Source organism: Schistocerca serialis, chromosome 8 (assembly GCF_023864345.2).
Source record: "Schistocerca serialis cubense isolate TAMUIC-IGC-003099 chromosome 8, iqSchSeri2.2, whole genome shotgun sequence".
Taxonomy (NCBI): domain Eukaryota; kingdom Metazoa; phylum Arthropoda; class Insecta; order Orthoptera; family Acrididae; genus Schistocerca; species Schistocerca serialis.
Genome location: NC_064645.1, coordinates 587,515,932 through 587,538,382, shown reverse-complemented (window position 1 = coordinate 587,538,382; position 22,451 = coordinate 587,515,932).

Sequence of the window (22,451 nt, the reverse complement as noted above, 5' to 3'; positions counted from 1 at the left end):
GGCCTGTTCACAGGCAGAACAAGTCTCTCCATTGTTTTGAAAAAGTTGGCTTCCGTTGGAAAAAGTTCTTAGGATGAAAGGTATTAATGGAACGCAGAGACATTGCAGCATGGAGATGTCGTTTCCTGAGCGAGTTCTTAGCAGTGAATCAGGAAAATGTAATATCGACTGACAAAACATGGCTCCAAGTGCGTCATGCACGTTCCGTCGCATGGACAGACGACACACGCCACAGAACTATGAGTGTGCCATCTGGTATGGGAGGGCGACTAATTATAGTTCATGATGGCACTATGAACGGTTTTGTGCCCGGTGCTATGATGATTTTTCAGTCAAATAAAAAAAAACTGGTGACTACCACGAGGAGATGACTGCAGATACATTCAAAGACTGGTTCGTTACTCGTTTGCTATCAAAAATCAGTTCTGGTAGTGTTTATGTTTTGGATAATGCGCCATACCATTGTGTACAATTAAATAAGGCACCAACGGCTGCTGCAAGGAGAAACGAAATAGTCAGCTGGTTGAAAGATAATAAAGTAGGCTTCGAACAGAATATGCGGAAAGCGGAACTTCTAGAATTAGTGAAACGAGACAAGCCACAGAAGACGCATTATGTGATTGATACATTAGCAGAAAACCGCAGCTACAAAGTTATACGTCTTCCACCACACCACTGCCATTAAAACGCAACTGAACTCATCTGGGTTCAAATCAAAGCAGTTGTTGCGGAGCGAAACAAAACCTTTACGTTGCGAGACACAGGGAGGCTGGTAAATGAGGCTGCCACACTAACAACGCCAAAAAATTGGAAGAACGTCGTGAAGCACATGTGGAAAGAGATTACAAGGTCAAACACGGAAGAACGTGTAAAAGAAGAATCCGTTCATAATATTGTAACTTCTTTATCAGACGATGATGACAGCAGCAGCGAAGATACCAAAGACTATGTGGTAGTTTCGACAGATGACCAATTAGATGATGATGATCTTGGGGTTTACCTTCTCCGGCACGAAAATTGGAGGTAACAACCTTATTCGATATTTTACACGTAATCTTTGTGCAGTTTTCTTTACCTTCTTCATGTTGAATATCTGATTGTGTGTAATTTTTATTTTAGCTGAAACCATGGTCATGGTCATATTTTTAATGATGTTGCCGCTGTTTGATGGTAATAATTTTTATTTTATTGTTATACGATCCAAGAGTTCTGCGACAGGCCAGTTTAAGTATAGTAACCTATTTATACGTCAAAAGATACCAACTGGTATGAAATACAGCAAAATCTGAGCCGTATAACAATAAAATAAAAATTTTGCAGCCAAACGGCTGTAACATCATTAAAGAAAATATTTATGCGTGTGTTTGTGTAAGGTGACAAACGCTGGTAGCGCATGTGAAAAAATATTCCATCAAGGAACACACCGGTCAGCAGAATGCTGCCCCTGCAGGAATGCTGCAATGAATGACGCGGCACTGTTGGGTTCTGAAGAAGCTGAGTGCTGCCTCGGGCCAAGGGTGTCAAATACTGGCAACTACGTTGCCAGCTGTCTGAGCTCTTCTCTCGATGTACGGAGTATATAGTACCACTCCCTCAAACGACATCCCCTCCACCCATAACATCACCATTAGCACCTAATTAAACTTTAGGGGCTTTCTTTGAACTCTTTTATCTTTAAAATGACAAAAGAAAAATGATATTTAGTTATTTCTAAGAACCTTTCCTATACAGTGATCAAACAGTTCTTGGTACATCGTGAGTGGCACCTACAACTCCTCCTCAGTAAAGGATGCTAACTTCCCACATTGAGGGCAGACACGTGCTGCAAAGCGTGTTTTCTGTGCTTGACGCCTCTGCCTACAGCATTTGCTTCATCCACACGCTGCATCCCCAGTTAAAATAAACAGAGTTAAAATTTCAGAACTACACTTATTGTTCGTGAATCAGTTGATTGCTGGACTCCTTACCTCTGCACTGGCAGAGACTGGAAGACTTCAGGCTGCCAGTGCCTTGAGAGTGTCCACTGTCACAAACAACAGTGATGATGATAATGCTGTGTATCCCCTACAGTGGCAGACTAGTCATTATGTAGTTACCGTTGAGTTGTGTTGTCAATTAATTCGTTTGTCTGTTGCGAAGGAAATACCAAAGCAATTTCTGATCCATTGCAGCATTGCATATGTGAAGTGTATGTCTCAATTTTAGCGTCACGGATGCATGGTACAAGGTAGAAAGTATGTGTGTAGTCGGTGGACTATGTGAAGAAGAAGTACAAACTGTAGCCTCAACTCCACCACGTTGTGTCACGTATTAGTAGTAGTATCTGTAAACAAATTTAATCACTGGATACTTATGTAATCAATGTTATATTCTTATGAATCAACTGAAACACGATCTAAAGTTGGTTTATACCCTTCATAAAAATTTATTTTACACTTCAGGGGGTATTCACCCCAGAATTGGAACCATGGTTCTGGAGCAGTGACGCCAATCACTTTTTGGAGATTTTTATCATGTTGCTTTCTTGTCAGTCTCTTAATTCGGTACAAATTTTGCATTTGATTTTTATCTATCGTCCTAATGAGCTAGAGGCTTGACATTTGAAACATAGCTCAGAAGTGGATGACACTGCAATAGTGTGGGGGTGATAACCACCTGCCTCAACGAAGAGCATAAATAGAATTGTAATCTACCGTAGGCTACCTAAGTAAGCGTAGATTATTGTGGTCTCCGCACTAGCTTTAATCAACTAACGTCATATCCGCTTAATCTGCAGGTATGTTGCATACCTATCGGGCGTTACCTCATAACGATCGCTTTCTTTACATATACAGTAAGTGTCTTTCTCGATTCACCTACAGAACATTTCTGCTCTACATAGTTATCCTCCTGTCTGAAACTTAAAAACAAATAATATTGATCATAAAATTGGAACTTTCAATGCTTAATCCAGGTTTTATTCGAATATCGTTGATTTGTACCTTGAAACAGAGGGATGTTTCAGCAAAAATGAAGAAAACAATACAGATTAGTCACACAGCATTAGAAAACACACTTTACTCATATATATATATATAGCTTCAATACTTTGTTGAGCTTATGTAAAATATGGTTCGGTTCTTCACAAACAACTTTCACATTTATCAGTAATGACAGGACACTCTTGTTTCTAATCAATGTGAAGAAAGTTCCTTTGAGTTCAAAATAACACCAATAATTAATTATCTGTACATTTTTGTGTTTGTTCATGTATACTGTTCTTCCATAAAAGTGCATAATTTATGCGATCAACTAAATTTTTGCACATAAAATGCCATTTACATTCTGCAAAGACATAAAATATACAACAGAATAAAAGCGAATGTGTGGTACTAATTATGTGCAAAACAAAAAAAAACAAAGATAATCGTCGAATCCCAGTTTCTCTCTCGCACATTTATCAATGTATCTTGCCCTACAAATGCTACCAGCACTACCGGTAATACTAAAATATACCACTTCATATACGTATTCTATCAAAACTATTGTATGATAACTTGGTAGGCAGAAACTCCAGGTGTAAATTATCTACTGTAAAAAGACTCGGTGACAACTCATTCAACTTAAAAGTGGCTCTTTGTAACTCCTGAAGCAACTTCTACCAAACAGAGCACATTTATCATCTGAAACCTGGAAAAGGATTACTTGATGGTAAGAACCTCCCCCCTAACCCTCCTATGGCTGACGGTGGAGGTGAAAAGGGTCTCTATAAAAGCATAACCCAGGGACTCCTGATGTAATTTCAACAAAATTCAACCAAATCAGCAGAGTCATCTAACAGGGAAAATATCAATAATGGTGTTTCACAGGTTTAATTTTGGGCCCCTTATTGTTCTTAACATATGTTAATGACTAGCTACCCTATATTCGTGAAGAGCCAAAGCTAGTTCTTTTTGCTGAAGATACAAATATAATAATCACACCCAACAAACAAGAATTAGCTGAAGAAATCGTAAATAATGTCTTTCAGAAAATATTTAAGTGGTTCTCTGCAAATGGACTCTCACTAAATTTTGAGAAAAAATGGTATAGGCCTACACAGTTCTGTGCAGTAAATAGCGTAGCACCATTCATAATGTAGACTTTGGACATAAGTCTGTTGCTACGGCAGGATATTCAAAATTTCTGGGTGTGTGCATTGATGAGAAATTGAACTGGAAGAAACACATTCATGATCTGCTGTAACAGGTTCAGCTACCTATGGTATAAGGGTTACTGAAAATTTTGGTGATAAATGTTATCAGTCATTTAGCCTACTATGCCTATTTTCATTCACTACTTTCACATGGTGTTATATTTTGGGGTAATTCACCGTTAACAGAAAAAGTATTTACTGTACAAAACCGAGTAAATGGAATAATAGCTGGAGCCCACCCAAGATCACCTTGCAGACATTTACTTAAGGAACTTGGGATATTAGCAGTACCTTCACAATACGTATGTTTCCTTACGATTATTGTTATTAATAATCCTCCTCAGTTTAAAAAATAATAGCAGAGTGCATAGCTACAGCACTAGAAGAAAGCATGATCTTCAATATTCTGGGATAAATCTGACTCTGGCACAGAAAGGGGTGAATTATGCAGGCACAAAAATATTTGGCCATTTGCCAAATAGCATTAAAAGTCTGACGGATAGCCAACCAACATTTAAAAACAAATGAAAAGAATTTCTGAATGACAACTTCTTCTAATTAGTAGATGAATTTTTGGATATGAAGTAGCAACTGTAAAAAAAATATTGTGTAGAGAAAATTATGTGAAACTGCCATGTTCCAAATCATTATGAAATGTCTTATTCGTTATCTATAGAACAAGTATTAATGTAATGCAATGTAATGTGTATGTGACTCCTCGTACTTCGTTTTTACTAATTCGCTCTCATTTCTATCTATATGTCCAGTACAAATTATGTACCGTAAATGATTTGACAAACTAGCTTCCCCAAGAGATTTGAAGCGTTCAGCACTGCTCATAACTGGATGACAATGCAATATAAACTCGTTTTCTTGTGTGGTGCAGAGTACTTCATTTCCCACTGTCGTTTTCCAATGAGCTAGAGATTTTAAATTTTAGACATAACTCAGAACTGGATCACGATGCAATATTATCTCGCTTCCCTGTCTGATGCGTGGCAGACGGTACATTGGGGTTGAGCTCCCGTTTCCTGTTCCAGCCGTCAATGGTTTGCAGGAAGACTGGTTGTTGGTAAGCCTCTGTGAGGGCTCAGAATATACTGATTTTTATCTTCAGGGTCTTTTCTCGAAATGTACGTAGGAAAGCAATATATTTGTTGACTCCATTGAAGAGAAGCTGAAATAATGCTGATATAAATCTCCTGAAAAATTCCACATGCGACTAGGAAACAGAAAATAACTACCTAAATACATTTTAATACAACACCTATTGGACTACACAGTATAAAATAATTCCTCCTTCCTTCTTACAGATTCCTGATGCCACACAAACAGCTCTGAAAAACTGAGATTTTGAATTTTTAATAGCTATGAAAATACTTCTAGGGTTTATAACAAAAACTTGAGTGCATGTGTTACATAATTGATGCATGAGTAGTTCACCTTCCTATCCATTATCTATTGCATGCACCCTACATTTTTCGTCATAATTCTAACATGTCTTTTCATAGCTATTAAAAATTCACCATCACACATTTTCAGAATTGACCAACTGCCTATTGGCTTCTGTCTCGGGTTCTTCCGCCGACGTTCATCTAACGATTTTTCTGACGTTTCGCCAGCGCGAGTGGCTGGCACTGCCAAAGCTTCGCCCTCCATTGCCGGTGATGAACTGAAGCCGAGCTCTCGACGGCCGACGTCCGAGGGCTTCTCCTCGGTCATTTCCGGTGCGGGACTCCTCTTGCTACCTGCGACGGTCGTTCGCTGCAGTACGGGAAGCCAAGATCCATTTACCGTAAGGCTTTCCTCTTTCTTGTTGAAACTGTTCGCGTGTTTTTGTATTTCTACAGCTTCTCTGAGCAAGCGCGTGTAATAGTGCTTCTCTACAGCCAGAACTTCCGTGTCGGCGAATTTTATTACGTGATCGGTCTCTGTGCGTGCTCTGCCACGGACGATTTCTCCACCTGCCCCAACCTGCAATGCCGCTTATGTTCTTTGATCCTGGTGTTGATTGATTTTCGAGTCATTCCGACATAAAGTTTTCCATATGTGCATGGTATACGGTATATTCCCGACATTGCAAGTTGGTCCCTTTACTCCTTTGCCAATCTAAGGCATTCTTTGATCTTCCTTGTCGGTTTGAAAATCGTCTTAACGCCGTGTTTGCGCAATATACGGCCGATTCTGTCCGTCACTCTGGGAATATATGGCACAATCACAATCAATCCTCCAAATCATAAGAAAACACAAATTCAAATCAGATATAAAGATCTGAAAACAGTTTCTTTGTCTTTCTCAAAACCATCATCTCCAAAGAGATTAACATGATGTTAACACATTCAACAACCAAATTAGTCTGAGACTCTTGCAAAAGGTGCCAAGCAATGATAATATGAAACTTCCTAACAATTCTGGAACCTCCCAGAACATTTTATGAGTCAGTACAATGATAGAGTGACTTCAAATTCCGTATTATAATTCAATTTTAAATTAATAAGTGTTTATTAAGACTGTCAATTCCTTGGATGAGTTCTGAGAGTAAAAGCTAGTGTTAAAGTTTTTGCAAGATTGATAATATTCTTCATGCTGCCAACTTCATTTTATAATGAAACATCAATTGAGTGTCGATCAAATTGCAATAAAAATAGAAATAGTGATATAAGGTTTGTCAGATATTAAAATTACATATTAGAATAATAATAAATGATATTATTTTCTTTTATTATCATTTTCTGTCATATTTTTGCAAACTAATTTTCATAGTTTATTCTTACCATAAGTGAACAATCAATACATAAATGAAAAATTATATTTACATCAAAATTGTTTTTGACAACTGGAAAATTCTCTGTATATCATCAGTCATGGAATACATAATTTATGAACAAAAATGAGTCAAAATATGTCCAAAGTTTATATGGTATCACATCCCATCAGATCCTAACTAAATACACACTAACATGCCAATTGATTTCAAATTATAGCACTTTCCTGTTTTCCTTGCATTTTCATTGACCATCAACAAGACACAAGGTCGATCACTTCAAGTTTGTAGGTTAAATCTGGAAAATTCAATGCTTTTCACATGCTCAGTTGTATGTTACATGCTGATGAGTGGAACAGCCAAAAATTTACCTTTTGCAGAAGATGGAAAGGCTAAAAAGGGCCTGGCTAATTCATTTTAAAAAATAAGAATAAATAAACAAAAAAGCAGGGCATGTGAATTTCATGACAGAGTCATTAATGTGCAAGGCTCATGAAGTGGATGTGGTTTATAGTAGTAAATGAAAAAAATTGTTTTTCTGTTCTCTTTGCAGCAAAAACATTAATATATAAATGAAGCTAATGTTTATCAATTCCTGTGGCTATTATTCAGCTGATCATCAAGTATTATCAGAAAAAAATAAAGTGAAACTACTGTTTCTGCTCTCCAGTGATATTGTAGTTACTAGAGTGTTTGTCAGTTGATTTAGAAGAAATTCATGTTAAAAACAAGAGAGAGGGAAAGAGAGGGAGGGTCCTTATCTCCTTAAAAATGTTTATTTAATACCGTAGCTTTGGAATAGAGTAAGTTCCATAGAATTAACAGTCATAATAATGATGATATTTCAATATTGATCAAGCATGTATTTCAAGCATGTATGTCTGATTCACGGATGTTGTAGTTCCTGGACAGTACATTTAGCCAGGATATTGTAGATTTGAACGTGTATATGTGTTTTTCATAGGTAGACCTGTTAGAGGACATTGAAAGCCCAGAAATGTTTTTCGTTTCATTTATGTGCCTGTCAGCTGCTCACTGCTAGACTGCTGAGTATGAGGGCTATGAACAGTGGGTTGAAGGATAGGAAGTTGGAACTCATGAGATCAATCATGAAGTTTACTGGCAGGACATGAGCCACCCTGTGGGGCTGTCCTGTAGCATACCATAAAAAGGGTGAGAGCCTCTACCCAAAGGAGGTGATGGTGAAGTTTGGATATGTGGGTTTTAAAAGGGCAAACGAAATGTTCCACTAGCCCATTTGAGGAAGAATGGAAGGGTGCTGTGTGAGCTAGGGTAATGCTATTTTTGTCACAGAATCCCTCAGATACAAATTAGGGACCATTGTGTGTGACCATTGTGTCAGGCAGTTATTCAGTGGAAAAAAAAGTGAGATAATGTTTGAAAATTTTAACTAGGTGATGTGGCAGACGTGCAGGAAACATATGGCAAATTGTGGCCCATATCTTTTGCAATGTGCTAAGTATGGCCTAAAACTGAAGAGTGGAAGAGTCTGGTCAAGGAAAGAATCATCATGGAGGGGTTGTACGCTGCCTCTGGCAGGTGATGCAAGAGTATTTGACTAATAACAGTGTCACACTTACAGACATGGTGGAGGGCAACACATTTAGGAGCATCACACCCTAGTGGCCAGTATGGAGGAATGACAAAACACACTGCTGGAGAGATACAGGGATGACCACCTGAGTGTGGCTGTTTTCTCCTTGGATCAGCAGCAAGCCATTCACTATTGAGAGCTTGCTCTGATGTTGCCAGTAAGCTTGGACCTCTGGCTGCTAGATCTGCTTCCAGTGTGAAGGAGGATCTCACTGAGAGATGGGTCCACCATGGTATGGTGTGCTATGAGCTTCATACCCAGTGGTAGGTTGGCCATAGCTTCTTCCACAGTGATGTCCAGGTGGAAACACACTTAGGAAACTTTATTGAATATTGGGTCCTGACCCAGGGCAAGGTGCAAAAGGAGACTAGGATTTCCATGTTGTGATAGAGTGATATTGAATATCATAATTATAAATCTACAGGAACAGGGCCCACCACTGAAGGCAGCATATGGTTTTAGTGGGAATGTTACCTGGAGCCTTGACACTTGAAACAAAGGTTTATGGCCAGTGAAAAATGTGAAATGGGTACCATACTGATAACAACTGAAGGCCAAAAACAGTGTCTATTGCTTCTTTCTCAGACGGGCTACAATTTCACTAGGCAGCAGTGAGGATTTCGGACACGAAAGAGATTGGATGTTCCTCCACATCAATCATTTGGGACAAAACTGCATCCCACCCCACAGTCTTATGCATCTGCTGCCAGGATAAGAGGTATGGTAGGGTCATAAACTGCAAGGCATGAGGGATGAAGAAGAGCCTGTTTTAACTCGACGCAGGGGTCCATTGCCAACAGACATTTTTCTGAAGTAGATGTAGTGGTTAAGAAAGTGTGGTTGCATGGTGAATTATCTTTCAGTATTCGTTTAATTGTTTAAAACACTGATTTCAACTGGCTGGTATTGGTAGTGGCTGAAAGTTTTTGTACTGTCTTGACATATGGACATGTGGGATGGATGTGTCCTGGATATTCAGCTTGACAAAAAAAGAGATAAAACTTGTCCTTGTAACATTTTGGATTGGTCTGTTGGATGGTCGTGAGTAGAGCACCAAAATTGTTCATCGGGTCCTGGGCATCTTTGCCTGTGATGAGAATGTCATCTAAGTAATTTGCTGTCCCTGGTACTTCACAAGTAAGGTGCTCCAGACATCAATGAAATATTACCAGGGCACTGGCTATTCCAGAGTCAAGACTTTTGTACTGGAACAACCCAAAGGAAGTATTGATGGCTAGGATACATTGGGATTATTCATCCAACAGCAACTGGAGATATGTATCCCTCATGTCAATTTTTGCAAACACTTTTCTGCCCACAGGACAGGTTGTTATGTCCTCTACCTTAGGTATCGGGTACACATAAGTGACTGATTGGGCATTGATGTTCATCTTGAAATCTTCATAAATGTGTAAGGCATAAATTGTTTTTCAACAGTGACAATGCGTGTGGGCCATTGGCTGTTGATGACTGGAGTGAGGAAACCCTCATCTCATATGCACTTAATGCCCCTGAAGTTTATTCCTGAGTGCAGAAAGAACATGTATAACTTTAAAACTTCAGCATTGCCAATGTAAGGTGGGCTACATGGGATTCAGTGTCTCTAACACATGAAAATGTTTGGGAAAACATGGAGCTGAATTTATAAAAAAAATCTTTGAGGTACGGGTTTGCACACAGGGAGCTGACTATTGGGATGGAATCATGGATTTCTAACACAAGTACATTAAAATGGTCCATGCCTGAGATATTGACAGCTCTCAGAACATCAACCACCAAAAGTCTGGTTCTGATGTGTTACCAATACTGTATATATGCTGTGAATTGTCCATTAATTTTTTAAGGTCATTGTTGCTACTTCACATTGGGGTATCAAAAGATTAGAGGATAGGGAGTCCAATGCTGTAATATGATTCCCAATCAATAATGGTCATGGAAGGCCACGAATCTATCTGCAAGGAGATGTGTATGTTCTTTATTTTTAAGGTTAATGAGAGACTTCTAAATCTAAAGCTACATCTGTACTCTGCAGATCACCATGAGATGCCTGGCAAAGGGTACATCCCATTGTACCGGTTATTAGGGTTTCTTCCTTCCCCACTCAAGTATGGAGTGCGGGAAGGATGATTATTTGAATGCCTCTGTGCATGCAGTAATTATTCTAATCTTATCCTCACAATCCCTTTGTGAGTGATACGCAGGGGTTTGAAGTATATTCCTAGAGTTATCATTTAAAGATGGTTTTTGAAACTTTGTTAACAGACTTCCTCAACAGTCTTCCAGTACAGTTCCTTCAGTATTTCTGTGACATGCTCCCATGGATTAAACAAACCTGTGACCATTTATGCTGCCTTTTTCTGTATACGTTCAATATCCCCTGTTAGACCTATGTGGTACGAATCCCACACAGTTCAGCATTATACTAGAACCGGTCACATGAGTGATTTACAAGCAATCTCCTTCGAAGACTGACTGCACTTCCCCAGTATTCTACCAATAAACCAAAACCTACCACCTGCTTTATCCATGACTGAACCTATGTGATCATTCCATTTCATATCCTTCAAAGTCTTTCAGCCACATATTTGTATGAGCTGGTCAATTCCTATGGTGACTCTTTGATATGATAGGCATAGGATGCAACATTTTTTTTTTCATTTTGTGAAGTGCAAAATTATACCTGGAAAGCAAGTTACCAATCTCTGCACCACGCTGAATCTTATCAAGATCTCACTGAATATTTATGCAGCTTCTTTCAGATAATATCTCATTATAGATAACTGCATTGTCTGTAAAAAACATGATTTTACTATTAATATTGTCTGCAACATCATTAACTTCTATATCTGACAGTGACTCTCCATCCAAGATAAATGCTGTATCCTCCCTGCCGAAAAGTCCTCAGTCCAGTCACAAATTTCACATGATACCCCATACGATCATACTTTTGACAATAAGTGTAGTTGCAGAACTGAGTCAAATGCTTTTTGAATTTAAAAATACTGCACCTACCTGGTTGCCTTGATCCAAAGCTTTCATTGAGAACAGTGCTAGACAGGTTTCAGATGGTCATTAACTTCTATATCTGACAGTGACTCTCCATCCAAGATAAATGCTGTATCCTCCCTGCCGAAAAGTCCTCAGTCCAGTCACAAATTTCACATGATACCCCATATGATCATACTTTTGACAATAAGTGTAGTTGCAGAACTGAGTCAAATGATTTTTGAATTTAAAAATACTGCATCTACCTGGTTGCCTTGATCCAAAGCTTTCATTGAGAACAGTACTAGACGGGTTTCAGATGGTCAGTGTTTTCGAAATCCATGGTGACTGGCATTGACCAGGTCACTCTGTTCAAGATACTTTGTTATGTTTGACCTCACAATAAGTTCTAAGAATATGCAATAAATTGATATCAAGGATACTGGATGGCAGCTTTGTGGATCTCTTCTATTACCCTTCTTGTAGATGGGTGTGCCTTTTTCCAAGAATTGGACATGGTGTTCTGTTCGAGTGATCTATAATAGATTATAGTTAGACTGAGAGCTAACTCAGCTGCAAATTCAGTATAGAATCTGATAGGAATTCCGTCAGGGCTTGGAGCTTTGTTCAGTTTTAACAATTTCAGCTGTTTCTCAACACCACTGACACATACTTATTTCATCCATCTTTTCAGTAGTCCAAGGATTAAACTGGGGCAGTTCTCCTGAGTTTTCCTCTATCAAGCAACATTTGAAAATGGAGTTAAGCATTTCAGCTTTTGCTTTACTGTCCTCAATTTCAGTCCCTGTCTCATTTGCTACTGACTGGACACTAAATTTGGTACCACTAGCAGCCTATACTTATGAACAGAATTTCTTTGCATTCAGTGGAAGATTATTTGAGAATATTCTGCTGCAGTAATCACTGAAGGCATCACACATTGCTCCCTTGTCAGCCAAACGTGTTGCATTCAGCATCTCTCTATCTATAGCCCTATGATTTGATTTACACCTATTATGCAGTAATGTCTGTTTCTTTAGAAGTTTTTTTACAGTGGCTGTATACCATGGAGGTTCCCTCCCATTATGAAATGATCTACTTTGTACTTATCTACCTAGTTTATGGTCAAATATTCTTTTATACTTGAGTCAGAGTCCCTCTACATGCTCCTGCTCTCTGCTGAAGGATTCTAGTTCCTCACTGAGATATGACACTACTGATTTTTTATCTAGTTTAGAGAACATATATAGCTTTCTGCTTGTTTTAGATGTCCTTTGTACTCTAGTAATCATTGTTTCCACAGTCGCATCACTAATACCAGTTTCAATGTGGATATCCTCGAAGAGGGGGTTTCCTAACTATTTGTTGTAGGTTGTGTTTACTACTACTAGTAAAGTTTCACAGTATATCTTATCACACCCTCCATGAACAAAAGTGTAATTTTCCCAATTAATTATTTGATGATTAATGTCTCCCCTGATGAATGCAGTATGATTGGGGAACTTACATACAAGTCAGCTGAGATTTTCTCTAACTTTTCTGTTCCATCAGGAGGTGAGTCTGGTGGGCTATAGAAGGATCCAATTATCATGACAATCTCACATGCAGCTTAATTTTTTATCTTGGTGGACTTTATTTTCTTGTCTGCTGCAAAAAATACACCATCTCCAATTCCCATTTGTTTATCCTTTTGATATACACTTAAACTTTCACCAAAAATCTCACTTCTATCAATGTCTGGTTTCAACAATGTTTCTTTTCCTTCTATTGTGTGAGCTTCACTGCCTTTCATGTGTGCTTCAAACTCTGGCAGATTGTTGCAAATGCTTCAGCAGTTTACCAGTAAGATTTTACTACTCTAATGTGTGGGGGGCATTTCTTTCATCTTACACTGATATTTCTGGGTTTCCTACAGCTATTGTTATCTGGATTGGATGGAGAGTCTCCACATCCTTGTGTGCCCCCACACACAGGCAGCTACCTGAGTAGCAGCCCCTGATGCATAGTGCACACTTGACTTATTTTGGGGACCCTACAGTTCTGAGTCCTAAGGTGCAAGTTCAGGAAGTCGCAGCCTAGTTTGTCACAGAACCTTTGAAATCTCTGGTCCTGTCCTTCCACTTGACTCAGAACCAAAGGGAACTGATAAGTTTTGGTGACAGTACTGCAAATTGTGAGTTTGTTGAAACTCCACATGCAAGGCTCTATGCGGTTTGCAGCCTCTAGTGGCACTTGGATTGCTTTCAGCTAGACAATCAGAGCACGTCCATCGGTCTTCCAGAAAATTGTGCCCTAAGGGGCATCCTCGAAATGCTGATGTAATGTTGGCTGATGACACTGCAGTTGTTACACCATTGTATAGCACCAGTAGCATTTTTTCAGAGTCTAGTGTCAGAGAATTGACTGAGAGCTATTTATTAATGTTCATGAAAATTTCTTTAACTTGTCTTTCTAAGACTATACTTGAATTGCTATGTATTGCAATGCTAATAAGACAAACATGGCATCTTGTGATGTTACAGATGGAAGGTCACTGATATACAAAAAGTAAGGGTCCTAAGGCTGAAGCTTGTGGAACAACAAATTAATTATTTTCCAGTCGGATAATGCCTGATAGCTTAATACCACCTCCTTCCTAATGACTCCCTTTGTTTCTTGCCATAGATATAGGATTTGAATGATATTGCAGCATTCTTGTTACACCACAATATTCTAGTTTACTTAGAGGATTTTGTGATTTTGAGAGATCACAGGGTATAGCTGTAGCCTGTAATCTATTGTGTAATTAATTAAGTAAATTCTCACTGTATATGTTGGCGGCCTTCTCAATATCAGAACACTAGAAAGCTAAACTATGACTTTGAGAATATATTATTAGCTGGCATCTGGTTAAGAAGCCAGCTGCATATTACCTTTTCTAAAAATTTTAATAATGTTCACAAAATTGAGATTGGATGTAATTTTGAATGTAGTTCTTCAGCTCCTTTCATAAACAAATGTTTAACTCCAGCATATTTCAGCCACTCAGGAATGTTCCACTAATAAAAGCCTAGTTGATGGCATCAACTCATCTTTATGCCTGGTTCTGCCAGTCTCCTCCTTCTCTAGACCCCACAATGTTTTATTCTGTTATCTAATGTGATTATCTTTCTCTCTGTAGTGCATTTACTTTGGTGTCCATATTATTACCTTTAGTATTTTGCAGTATGCCTTGTAATGAGCTATAGCACCAACATCAAACCAGTTTCCGATTGACTGATATTGTTTCCTTTTCATTATACAAGATACCTTTATTTCTTGAGTAATCTATGGTTTCTTTGTAGACACTGATCCAAACTATGTTAGATTTTAGGAGAAACAGTATTTAAAAAAGATAAGGACAAGTTTTATATTTCATACATGCCATGAATACTGTAGACATCATTCCACTTCAAGTCTTTCAAGAATGTCCTAAAATAATCAATTTTTGGCTTACTGACTACACTCTTAAATTCAGATTTATTAGATTGTTATGTCCTGCTCCATACCAATATTTGACAAAAGGAACCCGATGTCATGGTTCGAGAGCCCATTGCCTGTTGGCTGGGTAACACAATTTTTTTCATTAGGCCTTTCTGTAAATATATTTCAGTGGCTGTTTCTGAGCAATTAGATACACTATTTGAAAAGTTTACAGCAGGAATTAAGTTGAATGATAGAGTTATAACAGTAATAAATACTTAGTGGAAGAGTTTTTTGAAACATCTACATTAAAATTACCAGCAACCATTATCTGTTGGTTTTCTGTTGTTAAATAGGCTACTTGAATTTTAAGGTGATTTATGAACAGATTAAAGTTACCTGCAGATGCTCAGTATACAGTATTTTATTATAAAATTTTGTTAGTTCTACACATGCTTCTGTATGCTAATGAAGAAAAAATTTGTGAATACCTGTGTTCTTAAATTTACGACAATTTGTAATGAATGTGGTAATTCCCCCTTTCTCCATTTATGATCAGGGTTTCCATGACATTCAGAATGGCAGTTTATGTCACCTGTGTTTGATGACTCTAATTCATCAGTGTGCATAAGTGGTTCTTAATTTTACTTCTTAATCCTCAAATGTTTTGATGCAATAAAGATAGCTTGCATTTCATGCTGACTGAGATAAAACTGCATGAAAAATACTGTTATATGTTGCTGATTACTGAAATCTTTAACCAACAGCTGTTTGTGCCAAATCATATTCCAGAATAATGTTATATGGTTTCATTCTTAGACTGATGGTTTGTTTTAATCTTAAACTCTCTTAAAACTTGGTTTCTTTCTGTCCTCCCTACCCTAAAAAGGGCGCTGCTCTGAAACCAAATGGGTGAAATGCATCTAACTTGAACGTGTATGTAGTATTGGAATGATCCACAGCAAGGAAGGTGGAACAGTGAACAACATATTTGTAACAGACAGGAGCAGAGAACTGACCTAGGATTGGACTCTGCTGTTTATTGTAGCTAACCAACTTCCGCAAAACCTGTATGAGGGGAGTGGACCATAAGTCCAAGAAAATTTGTCCGATTACTAAAGTCACAGCAGCTCCTGTGTCCACTTGCACTTTTAGTCAGTTATCAAACATACGCAAGTTGATAACCAAACTCTTCAATGAGACAATCATCATAGAGATAAAGTTTATGCCCATCGGTACTACTGTGTCTGCCACAGTTGAAGAGGAATGGCACACTGGACACTGTGGCAATTCTTTTGACACTGGCTGCAGACAGCCCAGTGCTTAGCCCACACAGCACATTGAGTTGGACAAAGCAGTATGGGCAAGATGGAACGGAGGCACACATCTGCTGTTGTGATGCAGCCTGTTGGTGTTGTAGCCACAACTGGCACAGCCCCATGTGACGCAGAGCACTGACCTAGGATTGGAATCTGCTGTTTATTGTAGCTAACCAACTTCCACAAAACCTGTATGAAGGGAGGGGACCATAAGTCCAAGACTGTTTGTCCGATTACTTAAGTCACAGCAGCTCCTGTGTCCACTTTCACTTTTAGTGGTTTATCAAACATACGTAAATTGATAAACAAACTGTTCAATGAGACAGTCATCATAGAGATAAAGTTTATGCCCTTCAGTACTACTGTGTCTTCAACAATTGAAGAGGAATTACACACCGAACACTGTGGCAATTCTTTTGACACCGGCTGCAGACAGCCCAGTGCTTAGCCCACACAGCACATTTGAGTTGGACAAAGCAGTATGGGCAACATGGAATGGAGGCACACAGCTGCTGTTGTGATGCAGCCTGTTGCTGCTGTAGCTGTAACTGGCACTGCCTTATATGACACTGAGGTGAAGGTTGTACTGCTGCAATGTCTTCCCCGACATCCTGAACACTTGCACTATGCCTAACAAGGGTGACTCATCAACTTCCGATACCTCCCTCCATGCAGCAACCTGATCACCTGTGACCCATGACGCTTCAAAGGACTGTGCTATATTGAACACCTCTATAAGCATCGGATTCTCACATTGAAGTGCTTTTTTTGCAGACTTCCCTATCTGGGGCCAGATGAATAATAATATAATTCACCAAGTGATCAGTGTAGGATTCATGATGGTTACAAGTGACAAATTTATAGTGATGGTTCAACACATGTAATTCTGTAGCTCAGGCTTTGAAAGATTGGTCTGGGTATTTCTTACAAGGTTAAAATTCCACAAATGTCAAAATGATGTGTTCTGTCACAGGGAAATAGGTTGAGACAAGCTTACACATTTTCTCAAATGATAAGCTGACCAGTTCTTGCAAAGGTGCAAGTTGGAACACCTGATAAATATGCAGCAAAAGCCAGGAATAAAAGAAAACCCTATACAGGTTTGCACTGCCTACATGAAAAACCTGGAGATCTTGGTGTAACAATGTCTTGTAGCAGTCCCAGTCGTCAGCTAATTCAATAATGCCAGTTACACTGGCAGGAATGTAGCCTGCCACAAACAAGCAGCAGTGTTTAAAGCTTGCTGTTGTTCTGCGAAAGCTTGTTGTTGGATAATTATACCATGGAGTATTTCTTCTGTCAAGTTGTTTGTCAGATGTCTTAGTGCTGACACTAACAAATGGAGGAAATGTAACCCTCACTCGTTGCCAAGTTTGCAGTAGCAAGAACAAACGTGATTTATGGAACATAGTATTTTATGCAGCAACACATAAGATACAATGAAGTACAGGTTATTTGTAGCACTAACACACTGACTGCACAATAATAATACAGATTACAGAATAGACTGATCACTCATTTATGATCGCTAAAATAATCCTGTTTCTTTGGTGGCTCATCAGAGTGCACCAGGGGACTGACGCAGGTTGCCTCTGTATGGACTGTGATCTCTGAAACTGTATGCATCATGAGCGTAGGTACCTCAAGAAGATAATTACTGTAGAGTATATAACAACAGAAATAAGACAAGAAGCCATGCTGGAAACCATGTGCATGAACAAGTTTTCATACCTAATTCCTCTTATATGTACACTAAGAATGGGGACATAACTAACCTTGGTAAGGATATGGTTCACAATAATTATCCATTTACAATTACAGAAAACAGAGATCATCCTGGTTCATGGGCCAAAATCTGGATGTAACCAATCAACAAAACATTTTTTGCTTATAATCAAAGAATAGCAATGAGAGAATGGTTGTTAGAAGCAGATAAGGAAAGAGAGGAAACTATACTAAAAGCTATAAAGAGCAGGGAAACAAGATACAGAAAAGTAGAAATTTATATTGTTCCAGCAGTGAGATTTCTTGGATCTCAGAAGAATGAGTAACTATGTGTAAAAGGAAGGAATTATTTCCTATGTTGCCAGTAACAGATGTGTATGTAGTAGGAATTACTGGCACAAGAGGTAAATTAATTAAACAGGAAACCAGAACAGCTATAAATATAGGACTATTCTCTTTTAAACAGGCATTACTTGTAGTGTGTAATATAAATACGCAAATATTATTAAATGTAGACTGGTTATATAAGTGCGAAGTGATTTTGGACTTTTGTACAACATCATTAAAGTGTGATTTAGATTATGATGATGTTGCAGAACCTTTTAAACTTTGTCCCTTAGAAAACAACAAAAATCAGTTATTAAGAAAGCAATGTTTGTTTAGTAGCAAGTGGCAAAGTATTAGACGAAGATAGTACAAAAGCTTTACATCAACTATATCATATTAGTATATACCAAAAAGCAGATGATCTGATCTATTATGCTCTATTAACAGATTACCAAAAGATAATTTATTTCCAATCCTCTTTTTCTTTTTTTTTTTTCTTTTTTTTTTTGGGGGGGGGGGGTGCAAAACTAGGCATTATGGGTGATTACACATGTAGTTTTAAAAACAAAGAACCATTCCTTTTCAAACCTTGTCCAGCACCTATAAGTTTAAAATCTGTGGTACAAGAAGAAATAAACTAAATGATAGGCAACCAAGTAACAGAACATAGTTTAAGTGTTTATAATAATCCATTACTAGTGGTTAAGTAAGCCACAAACAGAGTTCAATTCATTTTAGATGCATGACACATAGAAACAAAATGTGGTAGACCTATAAGTATCGATGAGCTACTGGAAAAGTTCAAACAAGCAAAGTGCTTTAGTTTGATGGATTTGACAGCTATTTACTTGCACGTAGGATTAAATGAAGATTCTAAACAGTATATACTATTTTCTATGAAGGGAAGTCTTATCTATTTAAAGTGTTACCTTTTAGATTAAATATTTCTGTTTCAGTATTTAATAGAGTGCTTGATCGAGCTGTGTGGGAAGAGCGTTGTTACAAGAACTTTTAATTTATATACACAATATTTTATTAGTATCTGAGACGTGGGAGGAAAACTGTGCTTTGTTAATTCAAATGTTATAAAAAATTGTTTGAAAAAGGAATAACTACTAAATTAGCAAAGTCACCTTTTAGTCAATAATAATTAAAGTTTGTACAACAGCTGGTGAGGGTAAATGGTACAAGGGCAAGTCAACTATTATCCCCAATTTAGTTATATTTTTGTTTATTTTGACAGTACTGTCATTTTATGTTGATGGAGCATGGTTTGTTTATTTGTTGTTATATCTTTGCAATTTTCAAGCTGCTAGGTTAGTTTTGTTATTGCTCCCATTTAGTTAACCATGGCTGCTCTGCTGTCTATTTGTACCAAACAAGAGCAACGTCCAGTGATCAATTTTTTTGTGGTCAGAAGGTGTATCAGGGGCTGAAATTCATCAAATATTTTTGATACATTACAGGAACAGTGTTTTGCCACAACAGAGTGTCTTCAAATGGATTAAAAAGTTCCAAAATGGTCGCACAAGTGTTATACAAGATGAAGGAGCTGGACGGCCATTTACTGCCACAAATGAAGAAACCATTTATCGTTCACGTGAAATGATTCTCTTAGACAGATGATTAACTACTGACAAAGTGGTACATCATCTGCAAATTAGTCGTGGTTGTACCTACGAAATCATCACGACAGACTTGAGTTTCATAAAGTTCAAGACCTTACCGACTGCAGGAAAACTGATGGTTTTTTGGGACGCGCAAGGTCCAGTACTGGAACATTATTGGGAAAGGGGCACAACAACAAACAGTGTACATTATAGTGAGATGCTTACTGCCAGGCTAAAGCCTGCAATTTGAAGCAAATGCCACGGATTGATGTCAAAAGGTGTTGTGTTGTTGCATGACAATGCCCGCCCACATACTGCTGCCCATACTACTGAAATGCTCCAGAAACTCAAATTTGAAGTACTGGATCATCCTCCATATAGTCCCAGTCTTGCCCCTTCTGACTGTCACTTGTTTGGTCCACTCAAACAGGCATTAAGGGGCCGTCAATTTGCCTTGGACAAAGCAGTGAAAGAAGTGGTGCATTCCTGGATTGCAGCTCAACCGAGAACCTTCTTTTATGAGGGCATCAGGAAGCTTGTACAATGATGGACCAAGTGCATTGAAATGCATGGAGACTATGTCAAAAAATGATGTTGTTGTAAATTCCTATTTGCTTACAATAAAATTTTATAACTGCTTTGTGGATGATAATTGACTTACCCTTGTATAAAGCCAACCTGGAATGAATAAAAGCTATTAAGCATTGTCCAGAACCACATGATGTAAAAGAGCTACACTGATTTTTGAGACTTGCAGGATTCTATCACAGATATATACAGGGACAGGAAATGAATGACCCATGTTTACTTGTATTATTGAAACAAAGATGTATTTCGATTTGTTATAAAAATACCACAAAAGCTTTTCAGAATATCAAAGATGCAATGAAAAATGCTCCAATAATACATCCTCCAGTAATTAACAAACCATTTAAACTAGTAACTCATGCATCAGAACACAGTATAGCTGCAGAATTATTTCAGGGAGAATAGGTTACGAAGACAGGGAACATAGAACAATTTCTTTCACAAGTAGAAGCCTAGAGAAACATGAACTAAACTGTACTGTAACTGAGAAGGAACTGTTAGCCATCATTTGGGGTATACAAAGTCTGCAACATTTATTGGGGATCACACTTCTAGAGGTGTACACTATTCATCAAGCACTTACCTTTATAATGGAAAGCAGATTGTTGCACAAGTGTTTGATTAGATGGTTATTATTTGTTCAACAGTTCAGCATAGGTGTAAAGTATCTCAGGGGTTCTACAAAAGTTCCAGATGCCTTGTCTAGGATACCTCTGGGTATGAATGACATGTTAAGAAATGAAGGGCATGGAGTAACCTTCACAATTTATTTCTTGAATTTAAACTATACAAAAAATGAAATAAGAAATGTAGCCGGACAAATAAGACTAGGATCAGAAGAGGATGACTATTTTAAAAGTAATTTTCAGCAGTGTGAACAGGAATCATTACCATCATTAGAGCAACATTTATAGACACTAATAGACAAAATGTTATTTAAGAGAGACAATGCACACACCATTTGCTGGATGCTATGTATTCCAGTGTGGGAAGACAGAGCTAATATCACTCATATCCAAAGGCTGTGGTCACGTGGGTATTCATTAACATATAAAACACATGGAAAAAAATGAAGGTTTAAGTAAGAATGTTGTAAGATCAATTTGGAGATGTCAAATCTGTCAAAAAGTTAAGGAGGATAACAGTGGTGTTAATTATACATTGTACTCTATTTTACCGAATGGTTTACATAACATAATAGCATCAGATTTTTATGGTACTTTACTGATGGGCAGAGGAGTAGTAACATATATATTTAAATACTTTTAGAATGCTGGTCAAAATATATCTTGCTATATCCTGTTAAGCATGCAGACTTGTATACCGTGATTGACTATATGCAAAATTACTTCACATATGTTGAGAAACCGAAATAACTCTTAAATGACAATGGTACACAGTTTACAAGCGATAATTTTAAGGAATTCTTCACTTGAAAAGGCATATGTCATATAACTATGTTGAAGTATGGCCCAAAATCAAACCCAGGAAAATACGATATGAAGGAAATTGGAAACTTGTGTAGAACATACTCCTCTACCAAACACACCACTTGGGCACAATGATACTGGAACTTCAGGTAATATTAAATGAGTTGCCACATTTCACTATAGATTTATCCCCAGTAGAAGTAATGAAGCATAAATTTATTGGTGAACCGTTCCTTAATTTATTTAAATGCCCAGACAACAACATGATGGCAGGGGAAAATTTAGAAGATGTGGTAAGGAATCATTTACAGCAAATAGCTGAAAAAGGACTAAGCACATATAATGAGAATGCAAGAATACCAACACTTAATGTAGATTACTTAGTATTAGTGAAAGAAGTACGCCACAGTTCCAGTGTAAGGGAGATAACACATAAAGATTTTGCTTGTTACAATGGACCACATATAACGCCA